General features: G+C 45.4%; 1 protein-coding gene across 5 annotated transcripts in view; it reads right to left on the bottom strand.

Moving 5' to 3' along the window:
- The window catches only part of LOC119956225 (vinculin), a 134,854-nt gene that overhangs the window by 88,992 nt on the left and 19,294 nt on the right, over positions 1–26,568 (bottom strand). The window lies entirely within an intron of this gene.

The raw sequence follows: 26,568 nt of genomic DNA, 5'->3' as shown, positions 1-26,568 counted from the left end.
AGACACGGGGAGAATGTGAAAACTCCACACGGACAGTGACCCAGGGCCGGGATTCGAACCCGGGTCCTCAGCGCCATAGGCAGCAATGCTAAGCACTGTGCCACGATTCTAAAGAAAATTCCCATATTACATTCTTTGTTGCAATGGACTTAAAAGAAGCAACCTTCTGATGATGTCGCCAAGAACAAAGATGAGAACGATAAATCACAGTGAAACTGCCATTAAAATGTATCACAACACTCACTTCCTTGTGAAATATTTACTCTATTACATCATTCAGCTTCTTGGCTTCATATTCACCAACCTCTCAGTGGTGCAAACACATACCGAATGTGGGCAGAGAACTTGTCACAAATCGGCAAGATTTTATTTTGGTAGCTCAAGACCATTCCCAGTAGTCAGCAACATCATATCTGCAAGATTTCAACTCTAACTACCTTTGCTTCCTGTCATTTATAGTGTTATCAACAAGAATTGTATACTTCTAGCGTAACAAATGAAACCAGTACTTTGAGGGTTAAATGCGTGACAAGTGTGACTAATACTAAGTGCAAGGATATTTTTCCTAAAGACTGGAGAAAAGAACCGCATAAATATTTTAGCACTATTGCCAAGTAGTTTCTATTTCCATTAACTGTACAGTCCCTACAGGGTGTAGTAATTTACAGTACATTCTTTGTACATAAAAGGAATTTTGGTCAAGAACAATGAGATAATCAGATGGCAATAATCCCAGAAGTTTAAAATGCATTCAAAACCACCAGAATCTTCTAACTTAGTATTGTATAGTTGTCGAAGTCACAGCTCAACATTTTAAAACAAAATTAAAAATTGAAGCACATTTTCAAATAATTGTTTGATCTTCTTTTCCTCCCTGTCCTTCCCCTCTCACAATGAGAATGCAGTAGCCAATTACAATGCCACTTTTGAGCTGAGATGTACAGTTATGCAAACATTACTACACAGAAAGACTAGCTTAATTTACCAATCATATGCAGATCTTCATTTTCATGAAGTATCTGCAGCCAAAATGTTAGATAAGAGAATCCTGCTTATGCTTCAAGTAATCTTTTAACATTTCAAATCTCCACCATTTTCATCTCCCCCTTAGAGTTCCAAAGATTTACTTGGTCCCTGCATTTCTATCACATTTTAAAAGCTTGTTTACAATCTGTAGTCTTTCTGTTTTGCACCTCCATTAATTTAGGATTTATCCTCTCAACCATAAACACAGGGACCTCGCAAGGCATATGACAGAGGTGTCCCAATACAAGATCCTACGCAGCAACCAGAAATGGATTGGTGTTTCAGTTCCTCAGACAGGCAGTTGTCATTTCAATCACATTAAAGTAGAGATTGGGCTGAGAAAGCTATGAGGTAGTGAATGCTGAATGCCTTTTTCTTACCCGCCAAGAATTTGTTCTTAAAGCAGTGGGAAGCCTAGTCCTCTCCACAAAGGAATGTATTAATTTCAGTGCTGCTAGCTAAAAACATGCATTCAAAGTTTTACATCATTACATCAAACAGACCCAGCAATATTTTTTTTTAAATGGAGGTTCTTCACATATTTTCCCCACGTTCCCTGACCTTCAAATGCCTCCACAAAGACATCTCTTGAATCCTACCTTCCTTAATTGTTCTCCCAATCCCTTCTAGATGTTTGAAACCCTCAGTGCAAAGTAACGTGGGAAGGTTGACTGTGCTAAAGTCATCATACAAATGCAACTGTGAAGCAACAGAATATTTTCTACTGAAGAGAGGTGAGCAGTTAACAATCAAGCTTTGGAAACCAATCTTTTAACCATTGCTTCTCAGAGTTCAGAAGGCCAACATATCAATAGTACGACGACTGTCCAAATAGTATCCTTGTATATAATAATTTAATCATGCTGCACCATTTCAATATAGAATTAACCACTATTGGTCGTACTATTATTTTTTTTTTAAAAACTGATGCCATCCATGAGATCCTAGTTTCATAGTGAAGCTATCTGCTGGTGAAACCTTCACCTATGCCTTTTATTACCGACAGGCTCGACTATTCTTATATACACCCATCTGGACTCTCATAAATTTCACCCTCCATAAATTTATCTATAACTCAGCTGCTTCAATCTTAATGTACATTAAGTCCCAGACAGCCATCAATCCTGTGCTTGTTGGCTGGCCGACACTGACCAGCTCCTCTGCAACACCTATATTTTAAAATCCTCGCCCATGTTTTCAAATCCTTCCATGTCTGTGCACCTCTGATCTCTATAGCCTCTTGTAACCTTATAACCCATAATCCTCTTTGACATCTGCACTTTTCCAATTCCCTTGCACTTTCCAATTATAAATCACTTCACAACTGGTAACCATGCCTTCAGCTGAAGAGGTCTGGAATTCATTACCTAAACCTCTGCTTTTCTTTATTTTTCTGAGATATTCCTTAAAGCCTACCCCTCTGAACAATCTACCGTTACGTTGTGTTATATGACTTAATGAAGCAGTTCACAAGAGAAATAACCAAATTAATAAGGACTTTGTTTTTAGTGCTTTACTATCAATACACTGGTTTCCAATATTAATCTAACTTGGTTCCCTGGAAAAATGTTAAATCCTACACTCAAATGACAGTGGTGAAAATCAATCTCAAAACTACATTAACAATAAAAACAGTTTATTTTCTCCTCACCATGCTCACTGCATAAAGACGGTTGAATATTTGGCACACATTACAAAACAGGCAGTAACACACTATAAATAGATTCTTCATTAATCTGAGCAAACAAACTCTACAAGAAAAGCCATTCAGGAACACCATTCCAACAGGATCTGGTTCTCAATTCCTACTCTACTTTCAGCTCCATGCTATTGTTTTCAAACAAAATTAGTTGTCAAATGTTTTTGACCTCAAGATAAAAACATTACGTACAAACTGATCAGCTGGCAACTTCTACAACCACAACATTCATTTTCAGCTTTTGTATGATCATGCTTCGAACCCAACACTGGATGGCTGAAAATAAATTACACACAAGATTACAAAAACACACACCTATGAGAAAAAAGTTTTTTTCTTTAAAAATAAAAGTTAATAAAATAGATAACACAAGTATTTCCAGAGGTGATAGCTCATCTAAATAAATGAATAAGAAAGATAGAACATTTCTGTAGGAGTAATCTTACCCACACAGACTGAAATAAACTCAGTGTCACAAAACCCAGACTTGGTGATACTATTCGTTAAATTCTCAGATGTTTCTCAGTTATGTTGTAAGGCACTAGACAGGAACAATTGTCAAACAAAATTTGACACAAAGCCACATGAGGAAACACTATGATACTTATGGTAATTAAGACTTGGATACAGCAGTAGATTTTAAAGTGCATCCTGGGGAGGGAAACAGAATTAGAAAGGATTAAGGAGAGAATTCCAGGGGTGCGATTTCATGGAACTTTTCTCATTTTGGGCGAGTTTGGCAGGGTGTTTCTCACCTCCTTTGTCAGTGAGATTCACACCGGCATTTACCCACACGTAGTCATTTTTTGTGCCTTGGGGAGTTTCTCCCCGGTATCGCCCACATAATTTTTTTCAGCAGTGAGGAGCTAAACTTGCTGGCGAGACCGGCTCCTCAAAGATCGGGCCGCCATAGTGTCCAGATCTCTAAGTGAGCTAGACGGTCCTCCCAAAGCATCGCCAGCCTGGCAGTGCCACCCAGGTACCTCGGCAGTGCTAAGGTACCCCAGGTGCCAGGGGAGAGCCAGGCCCTGTCCCTGACAACCCAGTGGTCTCCAATGGCCTGGTTTACCTCCCAGGTACCGTCATACCTGGTCCACATTTGTGCAGACCAGTGCTAAATGGCTTCATGGCGCGTCTCCCAGATGCGGGTGTTAGTTCCGGGCATTGGGATAATCCGAAGCTGACATATTTAAATGAGCCATTATACATGAATCTGGATCTCACCCTCAAGATCTCGTTAGATCTCAAGGTGTTCTGTGCATTGCACATCTCGTGGGAAACCTCTCCTTAACGGCCTTGTCGTGTCACACAGTTGGGTGCTATGAGGCTGTTCAATTGCACCCCAGAGCTTTGGACCTACGTAGCTGAAGGCATGGTTGCCAAAAGTGGATCAAAGAAAATTGGTGTTATGACAGGAATTTAAGGAGCTACATCTGGCAAGACCACAATGAAAACTGGTTTTGAAAACTTAAAAAAAAGTTTTTTTTTTAAAAAATCAACAACCGAGAAATATCGGAGTGAATGGCTGAAATAAAAAATATATAAAATCAATGGTGATGGTACCAAAAATTCTGCAATCATGGAAATTCATATTTTTGGTCTCAAGGAGTTATCCACTTAGTCCTTTTTGCTTTTTCAACAAGTGTTGCGGGGTGGAAAGTGCAGCTTTTTAGCGTTAGTGTACTTCACTCTCACTCACGAGAAACCAGACAAAGATTCTTGGGAGCTACATACGAGGCTTTTATTACATGCCGTAGCACGGACTAATGACATTCCAGAGAGCAGTCGTTCAAGAATTGTACCGACAGATATATTTCAGATTTGGTTACAAGAAATTAGCATATTTCAATCATTTGTTACTCGTTATCTATGTCCAATCATGACTATTGATTAGGTTCACATCATGCATAGTATATGAGAATAATTAACCAATTACAACAGGTGCATACTTACTTAATTATAATATCCAAACAATGCAAAGACATGCTGCCTCCTAATATTTAATACCAGTTCCACATCATCATGAATGTGGTTATCAATCACCCTCCCTGTCTGAGTATAATTGCCTCCAAGGTAAAAATGCTCAATGCAACAATTATGTATGATTATGTCTTTCCTCCAGACAACTGGACATCGATACAAATGGTGAAAATATCCCACATTGTTCATCGTCATCCTTGAAAATGACCATCTGTTGTTAAGTTTCTTGGTGGCCCCAGCACCAGATGTGTCCTTGGGCTGATTTCCTACATCGAACAACTTCAGCTAAACAGCTTGTGTGTCATACGGATCGATATAGAAGAGTTTAAACCCCTTCAGCACTTAAAGTGGATAACTAGAGTGTTAAATCCAAATCTGATGTAATGTCTATAATACACCCTTTGAATAACTTTGTATGTTTTTATTTTTCCAAATAACCATGAACAAACATTTCACAAATTTATTTTTAAGTCAATATGAATCATTGATCCCACGATCCCACAGAAGGCACACGTTCTTGAACAACTGCAGATTTTCATGGTGAAAAGACTGCAGATATACGCTCAAGTCAGGACAGAGTGCAACTAAGGATGCCAAGATCTCCGGAATGGCCAGAAGTCTCCTGGATTCAGCATCAGTCTCCCGGTGGCAACAAAAACTATTCCAGGAGATTGGAATGCATGCTGCTTCCTCGGTTTGCCAGTATCCAGCCGGCACATGTGGGCTATATCACCATGCAACACAACATTTGCAGCAAAGGGAGCTGGGGAAGTGTGTGTCTCTCACTCTTCTGTGTTTGTTTGTCTGCACCATCTTTAATGCAGGTAGCTGACACTGCACACACATGTGCAGAGTGTTTTGTTTGATGAGGGTAGGGAAAGGTTCCGATTCATTAATTGAGGCAACAGGGGACTGCTTATTCCCCGTTTTCTGAATTGGTAATTTTTTGTTATTCGTTCATGGGACATGGGCGTCGCAGGCTAGGACAGAATGTATTGCCCATCCCCAATTGCCTTTGAGGGGGCAATTACCCTTGAGGGGGCAATTGGCCTTGAGAGGGCAATTAAGAGTCAACCACATTGCTGTGGGTCTGGAGCCACATGTAGGCCAGACCAGGAAAGGAAGGCAGATTTCCTTCCCTAAAAGGACATTAGTGAACCAGATGGCTTTTACAACAATCGGCATTGGTTTTATTTACACTTTTAATTCCAGATTTTTATTGAATTCAAATTTCATCACCTGCAGTGGCAGGATTTGAGCCTGGGTCCCCAGAGCATTACTCTGGGTCTCTGGTTATCTAGTCCAGTGACAATAACACTACCTCCCGTTGGGTTTTGCAGAACATTTCCATGGTGAAGCATTTCGTTTGAGAGGCAGTAACTTTTCCCTGTGCAATGGAATGTTACGCAGGCTGCAATGGAATACTCAGCCCTCTGCTCATTGTATGGGAAAGGTTCTGGCATTGGCTCGAGTAGTCTTGTGCCAGTTGTCCTCTAGGATCTGTCACTCGCATCTATAGAGAGGAAGCTGGGTTAGTGAGTAGCCTCTCTGCTGAAACTAGCTCCTCCACCATTTACTGCACCGTACCAGCCTCCCCGAACAGGCGCCGGAATGTGGCGACGAGGGGCTTTTCACCGTAACTTAATTGAAGCTTACTCGTGACAATAAGCGATTTACATTTTTTTCATTTGTTTCCATTTAACAACGCAGTGACTCATTTCAGGAAGACAGAAGCAAAGAAAAGCTCCCAGGTTTGAGGGGAATATTTTTTCTCCAATGTAGAGCATATTGCAACTCCTGGGCATTTTCACACCACACAAGATTGAAACTTTTCCACTATTTCTTGCATATAAATATCAGAAAGATTTCAAGGCAGTTACCTTTAAAAATGATGCAGCTAGTTTTCTAAATAACTTTCATGCCATATCACCAGCTTTCTGTGACTCTGCTTCCAAGAGCTGTGATATCACTTCTGGGAGCTTTCATGACATCACTTCCATTGACATCGCCTGGATTGTATCCAGCCACAGTTAGCAACCCATGTGCGAACTGAGGGGGTATTCGGAATGTGATGCACCAACTCCCTGGTCCTTCTTGGTGCTGCTGAGGAAGACTTGTTGAGCTGCAGTGTCTTTGAGAATGCACAGATTGGAGCCAAATTATGCCAGTATTGGAGAGAGTGACTGCAGAGCTAATGAAGTACGCATATTTTTTGTAAAATTCTGCCGGGAACCCGTCCGGCCCTGGGGCCTTACCTGACTGCATTTGCCCGATCCCCCTGACTAGCTCCTCCAACTCTATCGGCGCCCCCAGCCCCTCTACCAGCCTCTCTTGAACCCTTGGGAAACATAGCCTGTTCATGTAGCTCTCCATCCCCTCTCTCCCCCTCGGGATTCCGACCGGTACAATCCCTCGTAAAAGTCCCTAAAAACCCCGTTTACTTCTGTCCCCTTCTGCACTACATTTCCACCCCCATCCTTCACTCCCCCAATTTCCCTAGCCGCATCTCGCCTACGGAGCTGATGCACCAACATCCTGCTCGCCTTCTCTCCATACTCATATACCACGCCCTGTGCCCTCCTCCACTGTGTCTCCGCCTTTCTGGTGGTCAACGTCAAAAATGGCCTGCAACCTGCGCTGTTCTCCCAGCAACCCTTCCTCCGGTGCCTCCGCATATCTCCTGTCCACCTCCAGAAGCTCTCCCACCAGTCTCTCCCTCTCCCTCCTTTCCCTGTGGGCCCGGATGGAGATCAGCTCCCCCCGGATCACTGCTTTCAGAGCCTCCCAGACCATTCCCACCTGGACCTCTCCCGTATCATTGGTATCCAGATACCCCTCAATGCTTCTCCGAACCCTCTTACACACCTCCTCCTCCGCCAGCATCCCCACATCCAGGCGCCAAAGCGGGCGCTGGTCCCGCGCCTCTCCCATCTCCAGATCAACCTAGTGCGGGGCATGGTCCGAAATCGCTATGGCCGAGTACTCGGCATCCTGCACCCTCGGAATCAATCCCCTGCTCAGGACAAAAAAGTCTATCCGGGAATAAACCCTATGGACGCAAGAGAAAAAGTAATACTCCCGCGCTCTCGGTCTCCCAAACCTCCAGGGATCCACCCCTCCCATCTGGTCCATGTATCCCTTCAGCACTTCGGCCGCCGCCGGTCTCCTACCCGTCCTTGAACTGGACCGGTCCAGTGTGGGATCCAGCACTGTGTTAAAATCTCCCCCCATGATCAGGCCCCCTGCCTCCAGGTCCGGGATGCGGCCCAACAATCGCCTCATGAAGCCAGCATCATCCCAATTCGGGGCATATACGTTCACCAGCACCACCTTCTCTCCCTGCAGCCTACCCCTCACCATGATATATCTGCCCTCCTCGTCCGACACCACCTCAGCCGCCTCAAACGCCACCCTCTTCCCCACTAGAATCGCCACCCCCCGGTTCTTCGCGTCCAATCCTGAATGATAAACCTGCCCCACCCACCCCTTGGGGGGCAGATACCTGATGGTAAGGGGCAGACTGGAGGGGAGAAGAGTGGTGCTGGTGAATATATATGCCCCGAACTGGGATGACGTGGACTTTATTAAAAGTGCTGGGGAAGATCCCGGACCTGGACTCTCGTAGGCTAATAATGGGGGGGAACTTTAACATGGTCCTTGATCCGGCGCTGGATTGGTCGTGTCCCAGAACTGGTAGACTCCCGGCAATGGCAAGGGAGCTGAAAGTGTTTATGGAGCAAATGGTGGCAGAGGACCCCTGGAGAGCCAGACAGCCGACGGGAAGGGGCTACTCGTTTTACTCGCACATCCATAAAGTATATTCTAGGATGGACTTCTTTGTCCTAAGCAGGGACTGTATAGGGGAGGTAAAGAACACGGAATATTCGGCAATCACTATCTCAGACCATGCCCCGCACTGGGTAGACCTGCAGGTCCGAGGGGCGAAGCACCAACGCCCACAATGGAGGCTAGACGTGGGACTGCTGTCGGAGGAGGGGATCTGTGAGAGGCTTTGGAGGTGTATGCAAAATTATTTGCAGGTTATATACGGTTATATACAATTATATACGGGGGAGGTCTCAGCGGCGACCCTGTGGGAGGCGCTAAAGGCAGTAGTGCGGGGCGAGTTGATCTCAATTGGGGCCCACAGGGCTAAGGCGGACAGGGCAGAGATGGACAGATTGGTTCGGGAAATGTGTCGGAAAGGTGAGGAACACGCGGAGTCCCCGGGGAGGTTTTACTCAGGGAGAGGCAGAGACTACAGGTGGAACTGGGGGCGCTATCCATGAGTAGGGCCGTGGAACAGCTTAGGAAGGCGAGGGGCGTGGTGTACGAGCATGGGGAAAAGGCTAGCAGATTGTTAGCGCAGCAACTCAGGAAGAGGGAGGCGGCCAGGGAAATAAGTAGAGTGATGGATGGGGAGGGGTGCAGAGTGGAGGACCCAGCAGGATTGAATAAGGTATTCCGGACTTCTATAGCAAGCTGTACACTTCAGAGCTTCCGGAAGAACCGGAGGAGATGAAAAGGTTTCTGGACGGGTTAACATTCCCAACAGTAGGTGGGGGGGCAAGTGGATGAGCTGGGGGCCCCGATTAGAGTGGAGGAGGTATTGGGGGGCCTAAAGGCCATGCAGTCGGGGAAATCTCCGGGGCCGGATGGATACCAGTAGAGTTTTATAGGAACTTCTCTGAGTTAGTGGGCCCGGTCTTTGCAAGGGTTTTTAATGAGGCAAGGGACTACCCATTCTGCCGCCGCCGATGTCGCAAGCCACTATATCACTGATATTGAAGTGGGATAAAGATCTGGAAGCTTACGGGTCCTACAGGCCAATCTCCCTGATCAATGTAGATGCCAAGCATCTGGCGATCAGAATTGAGGACTGCGCACCGGAGGTGATTGGGGATGACCAAACTGGGTTTGTGAAAGGCAGGCAGCTGTCGGCCAACTTGAGAAGATTACTTAATATGATAATGATGCCCCCGACGGGCAGGGAGGTGGAGGTAGTGGTGGCGATGGATGCCAAGAAGGCCTTTGACCGGGTGGAGTGGGACTATCCATGGGAGGTGCTTGGACGGTTTGGGTTCGGGGAGGGACTGGTGAATTGGATCAAGTTATTATATCAGGCCCCCAAGGCCAGCGTCAGGACAAACAGAGAAGTGTCAGAGTATTTTAGACTATACCGTGGGACAAGACAGGGCTGCCCGCTCTCTCCGCTGCTGTTTGCGCTGGCCATAGAGTCGCTGGTGATTACGCTGAGAGCCGCAAAGCGATGGAAGGGGATGGTTGGGGCGGGGTGGAACACAGGGTCTCTCTTTATGCGGACGACCTGCTCCTGTGCGTGTCGGACCCAGTGGCCGGGATGGGAAGTATACTGGAAATGTTGAGGAAGTTCGGCCAGTTCTCAGGATACTAATTAAATATGGCCAAGAGTGAAATGTTTGTGGTACAGGCAAGGAGCCAGGAGGACAGATTGAGAGGGCTACCATTTAGGCTGGTTGAGGAAAATTTCCGGTACTTGGGGATCCAGGTGGCGCGAGACTGGGGCAGCCTGCACAAGTTAAATTTGGCCAGGGTGGTGGAGCAAATGAAGGGAGAGTTTCGGAGATGGGACGCACTCCCACTGTCGCTGGCAGGGAGGATGCAGACTGTAAAGATTACAATCCTCCCTAGATTCCTGTTTATTTTTCAGTGCCTCCCGATCTTTATCCCACAGTCCTTCTTCAAAAAGGTTAACAAGATGATCATGAGCTTTGTCTGGGCGGGAAAATCCCCGCGGGTGAAGGCGGCAATGCTTGAGAGGAGCCGCAGCGAGGGAGGGCTGGCTTTGCCGAGTCTGATTAACTATTACTGGGCGGCTAATATCGCTATGATAAGAAAGTGGATGGTGGGTACGGGGTCTATCTGGGAGCGGGTGGAGGCGGCTTCGTGCAGGGGCTCCAGCTTGGCAGCCCTGGTCACAGCTCCTCTACCGCTGCCGCCGGCCAGATACTCCACTAGCCCGGTAGTGGTGGCGACCCTGCGGATATGGGGCCAGTGGAGGAGGCATGTTGGGGAGATGGAGGCGTCTGTCGGGGAGGGTGGGCGATATGTTCCTGGAAGGGAGCTTTGCAAGTTTGAGGAGTTTGGAGGAGAAATGTGGTCTGGTAAGGGGAAATTATTTCAGGTACCTACAGTTGCGGGACTTTGTCCATAGACAGGTCCCATCCTTCCCATGCCTCCCGCCATTGGGGATCCAAGACAGAATAGTCTCTAGGGGGGGGAAGGAGGGGAGGGTAGAGTCTCTGATATTTATACAGTGCTCATGAAGGAGGAAGGGTCCCAGATGGAGGAACTGAAACTCAAATGGGAGGAGGAGCTAGGCGGGGAAATGGAGGACGGGATGTGGGCAGAAGCCCTGAGTAGGGTGAATTCGACCGCAACATGTGCCAGGCTCGGCCTGATTCAATTTAAGGTCGTTCACCGGGCCCACATGACGGTGGCTCGGATGAGCAAATTCTTTGGGGTAGAGGACAAATGCGCTAGGTGCGCAGGAGGACCAGCAAACCACGTACACATGTTTTGGGCATGCCCGATGCTTAGGGGGTACTGGGAGGGATTTGCGGGGATCATGTCCCGGGTGCTAAAATCAAGGGTGGCGATGGGTCCAGGGGTGGCAATTTTTGGGGTTTCGGAAGACCAGGGAGTCCAGGGTGAGAAAGAGGCCGATGTTTTGGACTTTGCTTCCCTGATAGCCCGGCGATGAATATTATTGGCATGGAGGGACTCAAAGCCCCCGAAGACTGAGTTGTGGCTTACGGACATGTCGAGTTTCCTGGGTATGGAAAAAATTAAGTTCGTCCTGAGGGGATCTGTACAGGGGTTCACCCGAAGGTGGCAACCATTCATTGACTTCTTTGCGGGAGAGTGAGCGTCAGCAGAGGAGGGGGGGGGCAGGTTCTCAGCGGCGTGAGGCAGCAGTGCTAACCATTGCGCCACCGTGCCACCCTGTTTAAAACATTTTACAAGTGGACTTGAACTTGTACCTAGTTGGATGTGTCTCAACTAGTTACTGCTTTACCCCTCCATCGACATTTCAATTTTACAGTTTGTCCCACCCCATTAAGCTACTCTACTAACAGGAGTTAGAAGTCACACCTCTACACGGTAACCCCAAGACAGGTAACTTTGGGAAGCATATAATGTAGCAAGTATCGATGGCATGCAAGTAAGCCTGGGCTGAAGGTTTTTTGTTGCAAGATAAAGCTTCTCTCCTTTATTCAAGTTCAGTTGTAAAATACATTAGCCAAAATCAATTTCAAATGCCATATGCATTAATACAACGCCCCCTCATTATTCTCGTGGTTTACTTCGGGCAATTCTTTTTTACATTTCATATTCCATTCATCTTTCTCTATTTAGAACCTTGTAGTTCCTCTATAATTGGATGTTTAAGTGCTGAAACTTTTAGTAATCCTTCTGTAACCAATAAGGGTATCAGCATTTCCATATCCTTTTTTACTTCTCCCCTCATGCCATAGAAAAAACTGGCTCCAGTTTTACCCCTCTTTGAATGTAATATCACTGGTCAGAGTTCAAGCTGCCACAGTTGGACCTGATGTCATAGATTGTGAAATGTTATCTGGTCATGATCCTCTTCAGTTTGAATTTGTGACCCCTGTTAAAGTATCGCAAGAGGAATAAAATTAGCATTCATGGTCTAAGGAATGCTGACATTCAGACACTGAAAATAAAACTTGCAACAGTGAAATCAAATTGAAGTGTCCTTCAAAGGTTATATACAACGTGGTTAGACAGCAGAGAAGTAAAATACATCACGCCCAGTTAAGATGCACTGGCAAACCATTTCAATTTCGCACATCTCTATTTGTTCTAAGACATCTCTAGCAGAAATACCAGGAATTAGAAATTTAGTGTTCAAAGTTTACTGTGTTAAAAAACTTGAATGAAAGAAAACTTTCACGGAATTAAACATTTTCCCCAAGTACAAAAACAATATTAGGGGATTAATACACTTTCATCTGCTGCCATTAAATAGCAACAAAAATGTTATGTCTTTTTTTTTAAATAAATGTTTTGATTCTCCATTTTCACATTTTTCTTCAAAATGTACACCCCACCCACAGACAGTAAATGGTAACAAATACAAAATCAATCCCCTTAACAATAACAACAATCCCATCCTCCCACCACCCCAAACAACAGCCCACCTGTCAATATATGCATCCAATAAAACAAACCCTCCCACGGTGGAAACAAAAAACAAAGGAGAAAAAGAAAAAAGGAGTCCGGGACCGCCCATGGTCACTGTAGAGTCCACCCTCCCCCACCCCACACTCAACGGCGTCCAACCTCAGAGTACCGTACACGATACCCAAGAGTTGTAAACCACCCCCCCCCCCCCTCTCCAACTCCTCCCGTCCACTGCCTCTTGTAAAACTCCTCCCCCCAACCTCGGTTCCTTCCCCCCAACTTTCCACCCCGGCGACCACTTGGACCCTGTTCTGCCAGGCTCCGATGGCCACAGCCCCTCCCCCACCTCACTCCCATTCACTGGCCAGCTTAAACCGGCCAGCGTGGAGGCCCCCACCCGGGTCCCTTTCCCCCTTGCCCGGCCCTAGGAAAGCCCAGAAATCCCCTTTTATCACACAAACCACGCATATCCACCGACACCCCAAAGAGCCCTCACTTCGAGTGAAAGTCCCATCACTACCCTTGTCCAAATATATACATTAGCTCCTTTAGCCCATACACCCGCACGCAGTGAAACAAAAAAAAAGAAGAAAATACAGTCATGAGGTTACATCGGCACATGGCCATTTCTCAATTCTGCCACAGTCCTTCTGCCTTCACAAACTCCTCCGCTGCTTCTGTCGTTCCAAAATAAAAGTCCTCGAGCTTGTACGTCACCCTCAGCTTCGCTGGATATACAATGCCGCACTGCACCTTGCGAATGTATAGTGCCCTCTTCACCCAGGTGAAAGCAGCCCACCTCCTCGCCAGCTCCACCGTAAAGTCCTGGTATACACGTATACCAGCTCCAGCCCACTGCACCACCCGCTTCCGCTTGGCCCAGCACAGGACCTTCTCCTTCACACTGTACCTACGGAAGCACAGAGTCACTACCCTTGGCGGCTCACTCGCCTTTGGTGCAGGCCTCCACGACCAATGAGCCCGATCCAGTTCATATTGGGAGGGATCCTCCCCCTCCCCCAATCGTTTCGCCAGCATCGCAGTAAAATACTCAGTCGGCCTCGGCCTTTCAACTCCTTCGGTCAGCCCCACAATCCTCAAATTCCATCGCCTGGATCTGTTTTCCAGGTCTTCCATTTTTCCTCGCAGATCCTTGTTCATCTCCATCACCTTCCGCATCTCCTTCCCCATCGAGGTAAGTTGATCACCGTGCTGCAATAATGTCTCCTCCACTTCATTCAGCACCTTCCCTTGCTTCCGCACCTCCGCCACTGCGCTCCCCACCGCCGTCGTCACCGGGGAAATCGCCTCCTCCATCAGCACACTCAAAACCTCCCTCATCTCCTTCCTCATTGTCTCCATGTATTTTGTAAACTGCCTTTCGAATTCCGCAGGCATCACCTTAGTTATTTCTTCAGCCGTAAGCAATGCAGCCTCCCCTGGTGCTCCAGCCTCCATTTTCTTTACCGACCCCGCGGTGACCTTTCTACTCCCCGACGGAATTACAGCTATTTTCATGGCCGTTTTTTTACTGGTCCTCGACATATCCCTTCCCTGTGCTTTCTCCTGGCCTTTACCGCCTTCACTGCCCCTAGGACTGGCCGTCAATCCGGGACAATGCCATTCCCAAACGGAAGCCCTCCAACGCGCGGCTGCCTCCCGCCCGCCGTCACCGGAAGTCTCCAAAAATTTTATGTCTTAACCCATGGCCATCATGATCCCATTCTGTTTGCCACGAATTAACTAGATTTTAGATTTAATGCCAAAAAAATAGAGTCCTGTTTTGGGTGCCTATAGAACATAAAACATACAGTGCAGAAGGAGGCCATTCAGCCATTGAGTCTGCTCCGACCCACTTTAGCCCTCACTTCCACTCTATCCCCGTAACCCAATAACCCCTTCTAACCTTTTTGGTCACTAAAGTCAATTTATCATGGCCAATCCACCTAACCTGCACATCTTTGGACTGTGCAAAGCACCCGTTCATGCAGACATGGGGAGAACGTGCAGACTCCGCACAGACAGTGACCCAGCGGGGAATCGAACCTGGGACCCTGGCGCTGTGAAGCCACTGCGGTATCCACTTGTGCTACCGTGCTGCCTCTAGTGGGGTGGGGCGTTTCTCGGCACCTGTTGTGTCGAGAACGACCCCGCTTTCAAACAGGATTCTTTTTTTACCTGGCCTCAGTCGGGAATGCCCCACCGAGGCCGCAATATCTCACTGCATGAAGAGAATGCCGCCCCAATATTGACACCCCCCTCAGACTCCTCACCACAACCTCTGGATCTCTCTAACCCCCAACCCCCCCCCCCCACCTTCAAAAGCCCCAACTTACCTCTTCGGGGGTCCTCGAGAGCCCCCCCCCCCCCAAACACCATCTCTTAAGGGCAGGGCATCATCAAGCCCATTCCCTGGCACAAGCAACCTGGCACCTGGGCACCTTGGTACTGCTAGCCCGGCAGTGCACCTGCTAGCCTGGCAGATGGCACTACCAAGGGGCCAGGCTGGGAGTGCCACCCTGCCTAGAGCCTGACCACCCCGGGGCCACTGATGGCCTGGGAGCCCCCCCCAAGGTACCATTACACCTGGTCCATGTTTGTGTGGACCAGTGTTAAACAGCGCCATGGCGAGGTCTCGCAGGCACAAGCATTCATTCCTGGGTCACACAGAATCGCGCGCCAAGATATTTAAACGTGCCTTAATGGCTCACTTAAATATATAAATCTAGATCTTGCCCAGCGAGGGAGAGATCCAGATCGCGATGTCTCGCAAGATCTGGCGAGGTGTTCAGGAGGGTCGCAAATCTTACGAGAGGCCTCTCGCAAGATTTAAAGCCATGTCGCGTTATTGAGACGGGCACGATAATGCCCTTCGTTCACACTCGTGTGCTAAAGTAATTTTTAAAGGATCAAGAGATCAGACTGTGAACTTCTATTTAGAGCATTGCAATTGGTCAAAATAGTTTTAAAAAGAGCAGCCTTATAATCGAGTTCTTTCCCAACACGAAGAAGTCTTCCGTGAAATTTTTAAATTAAAGTTTAAACATTTTATGCAAATTAATACAAACAACAATGCTTAAACCAAACGCAAACCCCCAAACCACTCTTCAATCCAAGAAACAAGAACCTTCCTTACTCACACCCCCCAACAGCCAACAGTGGCCAATTCTCTGAAATACAATACATACAGCCGCCATCTCCGGTAGAACCCTCCAATTAACCTCCTCACTGTGAATTTGATCTTCTCGAAGTGCAAAAGCTTCATTAAAGCACTCTGCAGCATTGCTGGCCTCCAGCCCAACAGGATTCGCCACTGCACTACCAACAAAGCGATGGCAAGGACATGTGCCCCCACACCCGTCCGCAGCTTTGGCACATCTGAAACACCAAAACTAGCTGCTAAACGACAGGGCTCCAGCTCAATATTTAAGATCGCCGATATGGTGCTAAAAAAGGACTTCCAAAAATCCACCAGTTTCGAACAGGACCAGAACATGCATGCGTGGTTTGCTGGCCCTTTCGAACAGCGCTCACACATATCCTCCACCTCCACAAAGAACCGACTCTACCTGGCCTCAGTGAGGTGCACGCGAAACACTACCTTTAGCTGGATCAGGCTCAGTCTCGCACACGCTGACATGGAGAGAACGTGCAAACTCCACACAGACAGTCACCCGAGGTTGGAATCGAACTCAGGTCGCTGGCCTTGTAAGGCAGCAGTGCTAACCACTGTGCCGCCATGCCACCCCAGGCAGGAACACCAAGAAACACAAAAAAAACCTAAAATCTTGGCAAGATGCTCATCTTAACAAATATGGATCCGATCCAACCCTATCAAAGAGAACGGGAGACTATCCCACCTCTGTAAGTCCATCTGAACTCACTACACTCGTATAACTCAACACCCGGAGCCTCACCCAATTCCAAACCAGCTGGACTCCCAAATATTGGAAACTAGTCACCGCTAACCGAAACAGCAAGCCACCCCCGGCTCCCCAATCTGCACCCGCCCCCCCACTTCCACCCCCTGCCCCGAAGCACCAACCACAAATATTTGCTCTTCTCAATGTTCAACTTGTAACTGGAGAAGGTACCAAAGCTCTGCAAAATATCCAGAATATATCCTATAGATGACCCAGATCCCTCACATACAGCAGCAAATCATCTGCATATAATGATACCCCATGTTCCACTCCCTCTCCAACAATCCCACTCCACGCATTTGAGGTCCTCAAAACAATGGCCAATGGCTCAATTGCCAATATAAACAACAAGGAAGACATTGGAAACCCCTGCCTCATACCCCAACGTAACCAGAAAAGATCCCGAGCTCATGTGTTGGTACAAACATCAGCAAACAGGGCCACACACAGCAGCCATACCCATGACACAAACCCAGGCCCAGGCCTAAACTTCTCCAACACCACAAAGAGGTACCCCTAACTCCACCTGGTCTCCCAACAGGAAGAGTTTGGATACTTAACAACACCATGGCTGCATCTCCTTCATTCTGTTGCAGAAACCCCAATTAAATGCAAACAAACCATAACAGACTGAATTGTAACACTCACGGCCTTTGGAAAAGTTATCTGGTGCAACTCGACACAGCCAATGAGGAAAGTTTTGACAATGCGCTGGAATTTACAGTTTGCCTCATTGTGTTAAAGCTCAGACTTGGCATGTTCAAAAATCAGTAGGGTTATATGGTGCATTATGGCAAGACAACTAAAGCCATGTGTCCAAAACCAAATCAAATAATCAACTTTGTGAAAGCTATGACCCAAGGTTAACATATGGCAATTTCCTTGGGAAGAAGGTCAAGAAATCAGATCTTATACATGGTAGGACTACTTCCAGATGGGCTCCATACGCCTGGCCAATTACATCGAGATTATCCCAATCAACTCCATGTAGGAGAAATAGGAGGCTTCAATGAACAAGTCTTGTGATGACCCTTGCATTTTGGGGAAAATGCTGTATGTTCTTCTTGTGAAATATCCCTTTACACTAGGGTCATTCTAGGAAGGAAGATAATTCATTTTCCCAAGTATGAGGTCATTAGACTTCTGAGAAAGGCTCATTTGAAACAAGGTGACTAGAGGAGTAAAAGTTAAAAACCAGTAGTAAATCAACATCCTGGAACTCCCTCCCACTATGGGTGTCCCACTTACACCACATAGACTACAGGGACCACATAGGCCACAGGGATTCAAATAGGTAGCTCACCACCATATTCTCAAGGACAATTAGGGATGGTGTGATGAATGTAGGAATATTTTTAGACAGATTGTATTGGATATATCTGTTGCAGTAATGATATTAAAAGCTTGGGTTAAATAATATATATCTGTTACAGTAATTCTTTTTCTAAATCCTGGTTTAACATACAGGCAGGCGGTATGTCTGTAAAAGTTGCAATTAAGGGAGGGAAAATATGGGCGGTAGTACCGGTGGGAGAGGAGCGGGCTTGTGCAATATGTTACGATGGAAGTATTGAAAGTACGTGGATGTTTGCACATTTTTGCCTTTTTTTCTTTCTTTCTGATGATGTCTGTAACTGTTTATAAAGCCAAAAACTACCTCAATAAAATTGTTTATTAAAAAAAAAAGTTGCAATTAAGATATCGTAAGAGTGAGATAATCATATATTTCAACCATGTATGTGTTTATAAAAAGAGATGCCAAATGGAACTTTGTTATGATTGCTAGAGATTCCCTGGAGAGTAGATAATTTAACACATTATGTTTAGACTTGGGTATGCAGGTGATAAGATCAGAATGGGATAAATATGTAATTAATGGGATGAGCCACGACTGTCCTAGTTTTGCAGTTTGATATCAGTTTTGCGGTTTGGCAGTCTGCTAAAATCTTTGGTTGAGCAGCAGGTTTGCCAAATGCTGTCATGTTGAGCAGGAGTCAGACAGAGACAGAAGGATTTGTCCCTGAAAGGGTCTCTCTCTACTTTTCTAAAAGGTCTTGACACAAGAATACAGCCAGTATCCCCATGTTTGCTAACTTTATTTACCAGAGGCTTTTGGATGTAATGGGCTTTGCTTAATTGGAGATAAAGACTGTCGAATTAGTAAAGTGTTTCCTTTTATTTTAAGAATTGTGTAACTGTTAATTGAAAAGCTATTTTCTGTGATGTTAATGTGGTTACTCCTATGTCAATTTAAAGTTTGTTTTAATATAAAAGATCACTATTTGTGAGTGGAATCACTCTTGGAATAAGGTATCCTTTCCTCACAGTTTTACAAATTTATACATTTTTGGATTCTTGTTCAGTTTCATAATATAAATTGGGGCCTTGTCCGGTACCTTAGTAATGGGCGATAAATTCTGGCCTAGCCAGCAACACCCACATCCCATGAATAAAATAAACAGTCAATTGGAGATCGATTTATAACTCGTCTCAGAATCTGCAGTTCAGAGCACAGAATATGTGTCTGGGAGAGAAACTTTAGTTGATGGAAAGCAAATAACACAAGACTGTACAAACAGACCAAGTTTTTGTGTAGCAGTAAGAAAAAAATTCAACTCCAGATGCTCTTGGTGAAGCAACATGTGAGCAAGTGGAGTGTATCAGAGAATCAGACTGTGAGGTAGGTGTGATGGGCAGTCAGTTCAAAAGGAACTATGGAAAGTTATGCCATCAGGACTTTTGCGACCAGAGTGAGGGGGAATTTGTGGACACCAATATGGTCAACCTTGACCAAGCACAGGAACTTCAGATAAATACAGATGCTGGTGAAAGTAATTTGTGGCCTGAATCCATTAATGGAGATCCATTGTACCTGAGGCCGAGATTGAGGTTGTACGTGGTGCCACATTTGTGCAAAAAGAAATCATAATGTTGGTTAACTACATGAGGGGCATCTTTGTTTTATTGACTATTTAAAAGTGAAATTTATGTTTTCATTTGAAGTATTGTTGGTCTGTTTATATTAGAATTATTTGAATTTGTTTGTTCCAGTGAATGTTTTAAAAAGTGAAATGTCCGTTTTCTCTCCGTTAGCATTGTGAAGATTCTGTTCTTTTAAAAAGTTATGGGACTCTGCTGGGATTGCAACAAAATGGTTCTAAATCCCTATTCAATGAGTGAAAAGTAACATGCAAACTCAGCTTCACATTGATAATAAACATAGTTTTCTCTGCTTAGGTGACAATTGTTTCACAGTTATTAAAAAGTCTTCACCTCTTTCCAAGGGATGATAAACTGTTAGGAATCTGTTGCCACGGCTCTTTTTTTGTGAAGAAATGCGCTACTGCTGTAATTGTCAGCATAATGAACTTGCCTTTTTTTGCAGGGGCAACGAAGAATCCAGCACAAGTTTGTAGGGTCAAAAGAAATAACTTTATTTAGAATTACATATAAACAACTGCAGCTGTCCTTCACCACTGCTTTCCTCCAGCTGGTTCCACACTGGCCAGCTCTATTTATGCAGGTGACTCTGCTAATGATTTCTCGGCGCTACTCATTGGAGGAGTTCAGACTTGTGGAGGATTGTGGAGAGAGCACACACGGGCTCTGGAGGCTCTCAATTCCATTGCTGAGAGACTGCTACAGGCATTTGCAAACATGGGGGGAAGAGGGGGGGTGGGGAGAGAGAGCGTGAGAGAGGGAGAGAGAGCGTGAGAGAGAGAGAGAGAGAGAGAGAGAGAGAGAAGGGGGGGGGGAAGAGCAAGAGAAAGAGAGAGCAAGAAAGAAAGAAACAGAGAGAGAGAGAGGAGAGGAGAGAATGGTGGTGGCTGGTTCATCTGAATGCCTTGTTGCAGGAAAGGGAGGACGTCAGGTGCCCTGCTGCCGTTGAGGAAGGGCGACAGCCTAAATCAACTGCAACATGCTGGAGGTTTGGAGGACTGACTTACCATCTGATGGTGCTTTTGTTTGGACTGCTGACTGTGTACTGTTTCTATGTCTGGAAGCCATGTGTTGTTCCTACCGCTCCTACTTTTGTGGCCAGGACCGGGGGCTGGCTGGAGCAGGTGACCAGATATTGGGACTACAGGAAGAGAGTGGTAGTCGCTCACCTCAATTGGACACCTTGGGAGGCCGTAATGACAAGTCCTGACTGTTGTTCCCTCTCCTTCTCCCATTACCCTGTGTCAGCGAGACATTTTCCGGTCAGTTGGACAGCTTAGAGCGCCCTTCCACCGATGTGGGTCTTTGCGGCCAGATGGCGAGGGAGGCACTGCCTTGGCAGCTGGTGGCGTTGTTTCTTGTCTTTTGATACGCTCTGTACGGTTTGGTTATCATATGTTGGGGTTATTCAGGGCTGAATTATGCCCCTCTTCAGAGGGGTAGACTGTTCTTTCTTTCTCTTCTCCGCCATGCTCAGTGTTGGAGTGGCCTATTCTGGTGGGTTGGGCTGGTGTGCCTTTCCACTGGTGTAGCTGGGGAAAGGGGGGGTTGGGGGGGGGGAGAATATTCTGGGGTGCCATGTGTTTGGTGTCCTTTTTGTATTATTTTCTGTATTTTGAAAATGTTATTAAACTACAATATAGCCAAAGTGTAATCAGACAAAGTCAGCATGTATTTATGAAAGGCAAATCATGCTTGACAAATCTACTGTGCCTGCGTGGGTTTCCTCCGGGTGCTCCGGTTTCCTCCCACAGTCCAAAGACGTGCAAGTTAGGTGGATTGGCCATGATAAATTGTCCTTAGTGACCAAAAAGGTGAAGAGGGGTTATTGGGTTACGGGGATAGGGTGGAAGTGAGGGCTTAAGTGGGTCAGTGCAGACTCGATGGGCCGAATGGCCTCCTTCTGCACTGTATGTTCTATGTTCTAACAATAATCAGGCAGGTTATAACACCTTTCAAGAGTACTAGTTGTTAACATAAATGAATTTAAGGAAGGAGGCATGCAATATCTGTCTCATTAGATACATCAGACTGTTTTTATTTCCCGTTTCCTCTTTCTACACAACCTCACTAGAGGCTCAAGGTAACAGAAATAACTTTATATCTGCAAGTTGCAGCATTTCCCTTACTGTCACTGAACTGATATCCCAGAATCCTCTTTCCAACATTTATCAGAGAAGCAATACCCACAGGTCGGCTGTGGTTTCAGGAGAAAGCCCATCACCACTTTCTCAGAAGGATTCATGATGGGCAGTAAATCCAGCTTTACCAGCATCATCCACACACAAAGAACATTTTTTTTTTTAAAAGGACTGTCAGCAAATAAAATGTACAGATACTAAAAGAAAACAAAGTGCAGTTTGGTAAAAATATAGGAAACCAATAAATGAAACAGAAATCTATCATGTGGAATATTTAATGTGTCAACAGAAATAATGGTATCATATTCATTTACATGTTTGTAAAGATACTACTTCAGGCTTTTGAAACAATGCAGATTCTTTTTTAATAATCTTTCCAATTAAGGGGCAAATTAGCGTGACCAATCCACCTACCCTGCCCATCTTTGGATTATTGGGGTGAGACCCACCCAGACACAGGGAGAATGTGCAAATCCCACACAGACAGACCAGGGATGGGATCGAACCCGGGTCCTCCACCCCTCGAGGCAGCAATGCTAATCACTGCACCACCATGCCACCCAACAATGCAGATTCAGGAAGTAAGAAAAGAAAATCAACTGAAAGATGAAAGGGAGCAGATAAGATGATGGGGGGAAAAAGTTTTGAATGGGCTGTGTCGGGTAACTAATTTGGGAACCTTTAAATTTCTAATTTCTGTTGACTTGGATTCAGAAGTACTGTATTGACAAGTGGATCCAGCTAGTTCTCAGGGAGACATTTATTCAGCTGTACAGCAGCACATACATGGGTCCTGGTTACACATTACCGGGTCCTTACTCCTTTCTCTCAGCTACTACCGAGGCCGACCTATGATACAAATGCTGATTAATCTGTGGTCCAATCAGGACAACGGAACAATCATCCTCAGTTGGATGAACCTCATGCATGTCACACGCAGGTTATTACAAGAAGCTCAATACAAAGTCCTCAACTTCACAGACAATATCAAAATATGATGTGGAGATGCCTGCCTTGGACTGGCGTGGGCATAGTAAGAAGTCTTAAAACACCAGGTTAAAGTCCAACGGTGATTCCAAACCAACTTGTTGGACTTTAACCTGGTGTTGTAAGACTTTTTACAATATCAAAATAGGAAGGAAAGAACAGTTAAAATAAGTGATGGCAGTTTGGGATCAACAAAATAACTACATTGGCAAATCATTAGCAGATGGAATTCAATAGGCAAACTGTAAAGTAGAACACAGAAGTATAAGTATTTCATGAATATTGTTTAAATGGCTGAAGATGAAGCTGAAAGACATCCAAGGACCAGAGGTGGCCATGCCCATCTGCAGCAAAAAACAGCTTATGAAATGCAAACCTATGTATCCAAAAATACAGCAGGCTACACATTAGAAGGATTCATGGTTTTACTGTGATTCGTCTACATCTTGAGATCTCCAACAGCACATCAGGAAGCCACTGAAGCACTCGAGGCAGTGAAGTACAGTCAAAAGATTGACCCTTTGCATCACATGACAATGTGAAAACAGAAACCTGCAGAAACCTGAGGCTATAAAAGTAGATGACTGGGAGATTTTGTATGTGTATGGGGCAGCAACACTATTAGAACGTCAATCCAGAACACAACTTCAAACTCAACCAAGGCAGGAAGACAATAGGACACATGATCAAACTGATAAACAGCAAATTTGGGAAAATGGTTATAGAGTATCGCAGTAAAAGCAACACACTCATAGAATTAACAGTTCAGAAGGAGGCCATTCGGCCCATCAAGTCTGCACCGGCTCCTGGAAAGAGCACCCTACCCAAGGTTAACACCTCCACCCTATCCCCATAACCCAGTAACCCCACCCAACACTAAGGGCAATTTTGGACACGAAGGGCAATTTATCATGGCCAATCCACCTAACCTGAACATCTTTGGACTGTAGGAGGAAACCGGAGCACCCGGAGGAAACCCACGCACACACGGGGAGGATGTGCAGACTCCGCACAGACAGTGACCCAAGCCGGAATCGAACCTGGGATCCTGGAGCTGTGAAGCGAGTTTTATATCCGCATTGCTACCGTGCTGCCCTAAACACAGCTGTAATGTGGAGATTGGACAGCCTTCTTTGAATGATAAATGGTACAACTAAGCCACAAAAGCCGAGTGCAGTAACCCTAACAGAATGTATAAGAAGGTGATTGGAACAAACTCCTGGTGACGGTAGTCAGTGGATAGGAGACATGAAGAAATGTAGATATATGAGTGTGAACCCTCTGTTTATATGGCAAGCAGATTTTGAAATAGAAACGGACAGGAAAATGCAGTGTTGTTACTGATGACAATTATTTACTGCTCTAAATTACAAAAGCAAAACAACTTTCGCAATTCAAAAAGACAGAACATCTGCTGCAGTATTATTTCTCCAATTCCATGAAGCTGACCGGATGAGTTTTCAGAGAAAACTCTTCCACAAATTAATCTTGCCAGAAAAACACAGCGCGAAAAATGGATTAAAATACATTTCATGTTAAAAATATGCTTCAATTCCATTAGGATGAAATTTACTATATTCCTAACTAGATGCATTACTTGCAGCGTATAATTGCAAGCAAACTGGTCATGTTAATTAGCAACTCGCCAAATATCTATTTGCTTCAACTGCAAAATGACTTCACAAAAACATTAGCTCCAGGAAGTAGAAAAGCTATAATTGTAATACTGCAATGTATTTTCTGCCAAAGGGAATCCTACTGCACCGGCTTGTAAAATAAATTTACAAGCTGAATAAAGAGTCCAAAAAAATTACAGTACACAAGCTCCAGAAGTTTTCCTTTTAAGGCAGCCCCATTTAGAGAGCTGAAAATTTCCTTAAAAGGCCACTGTCCAAAGCACACGTGCCTTTGTTCTGTTTGGCTTGAAAGAGCAAATAGACCATTCCCCTCATCTTTCCACCCCTATATTGTATACAATACATGAGTAATGCACTCAGACATTGCGGTTGCAGGTTTCACAATACTCGGTAACATTAAGACCTGTCCCTTGAAAATGGAGCAGCTTAAAGCAATAGGGTAGTTTTCTACTGGCTTTATCAGTGCAAATAGGCTGAACCTGCACTAAACATTAGGGAACTTTAAACAAAAGTTACGTCAAGCATAAATCAAGGTTCTGCAATTTTTAGTTTAAAAATCATTTCACTCCAAGTCAGCCCCACCCACAAATCGAACGAAGAGTTATGAGGTATACACCAATTGCTCCAATTTGAGAGAATGGTCCTCACATTAAGATCATTTTGTTTGACGCACAAGCATTAATAAGCAGCTTTTAACTTACTGAGAAAATGGGATGACTTGTACGCAGATTAACTTACTAAGAAAATGACATGCACAAAAGGTGAAACTAGTAAATGATTCAGTACAAATAAAAATAGTAAATGCCAGAAAAACTCAGCAGCATCTGTAGAGAGAGAACAGAATTGACATTTTGTGTCTGCATGACTCTTTTAGAGTCTTACAGACTCTGAACGGGAACACTGTTTCTCACTCCATGAATGCGGTCAGACCTACCAGATTTTCCAACATTTTCTGTTCTTATTTTAGATTTCCACCATTTGCTGTATTTTGCTTTCATTTTAATGATTTGCTCGTGTTTCTTTTAAATCATTTTCAGAAGTTTAAGAATCAGCTTGTTCACAGGTAGAAGACCAGGCACTCTTAGATAATTACTTATTTTCAGCTGCTTAATAAAGCTGCCCAGGTTACTAGTTTCATGCAAAGGAAATTAAGATTCTAGGAGGGCATGCCAGGAGCAGCATCAGGCATTGCTAAAAATGATGAGTCAACCTGGTGAAGTTGCAACAAGATAACTTGCATGCCAACCAGCACAAGCAGCAACTAATCAGCAGTGCTAAGTGATTCCAAGGCCAACGGATCAGATCGAAGCTCTGCAGTCCAGTCACGTCAAGCCGTGAATGGTGATGGACAATTAAACAACTCACTGGAGAAAAAGAGTCCCCATAAATATCTCCACCTCAGTGATGGGGAGCCCAGCACATCAGTGCAAAAGATACGGCTGAAGCATTTCCTACAATCTTCACCCAGCAGTGTTAAATGGATGACCCCCCTCCACAGGTCCCCAGCATCACAAATACCAGTCTTCAACCAATACGATTCACTCCACATGGGATCGGCGAAGGAACAGGATATTGCCATGGCTATGGTCCTTGACACCATTCCAAAATAGTCCTAAAGACTTGTATTCTAAGCTATTTCAGTTTAGCTACAACACCAGCATTTACCCAGCAATGTGGAAAATTGCCCAGGTATGTCCTTTCTAAAAAAAAGTAGGTCAAATCTAACCTAGCCAATTACAGCCCCATCAATCTACTCCCAACAAGGTGTGGTCCCCCCCCCCCCCCCCCCCCCACCCTCCCCGCCGCACTTTGAAATTTTTCCGACACTGGGGAGCTGAATTTGCCAGCAAGATCAGCTCCTCACAGAGCAGGGCGAGGTGTCATTATGCCTGGTCCACACTTGTGGAAACCAGTGCTAATCGGCACCCAGTTAAGGCCTCGCGGGTGTAGCTGTTGAATCTCTGGCACCGGGTGAATGTGGCGTCGGGATCACACAGTAAGGGTGTGATCCAGATCGTGCCAGGCTTAGAGAGTTGGGTGACCAT

Source organism: Scyliorhinus canicula, chromosome 22 (genome assembly GCF_902713615.1).
Source record: "Scyliorhinus canicula chromosome 22, sScyCan1.1, whole genome shotgun sequence".
In the NCBI taxonomy this organism is placed as follows: Eukaryota; Metazoa; Chordata; class Chondrichthyes; order Carcharhiniformes; family Scyliorhinidae; genus Scyliorhinus; species Scyliorhinus canicula.
This window is presented reverse-complemented; position numbering and strand designations above follow the sequence as displayed.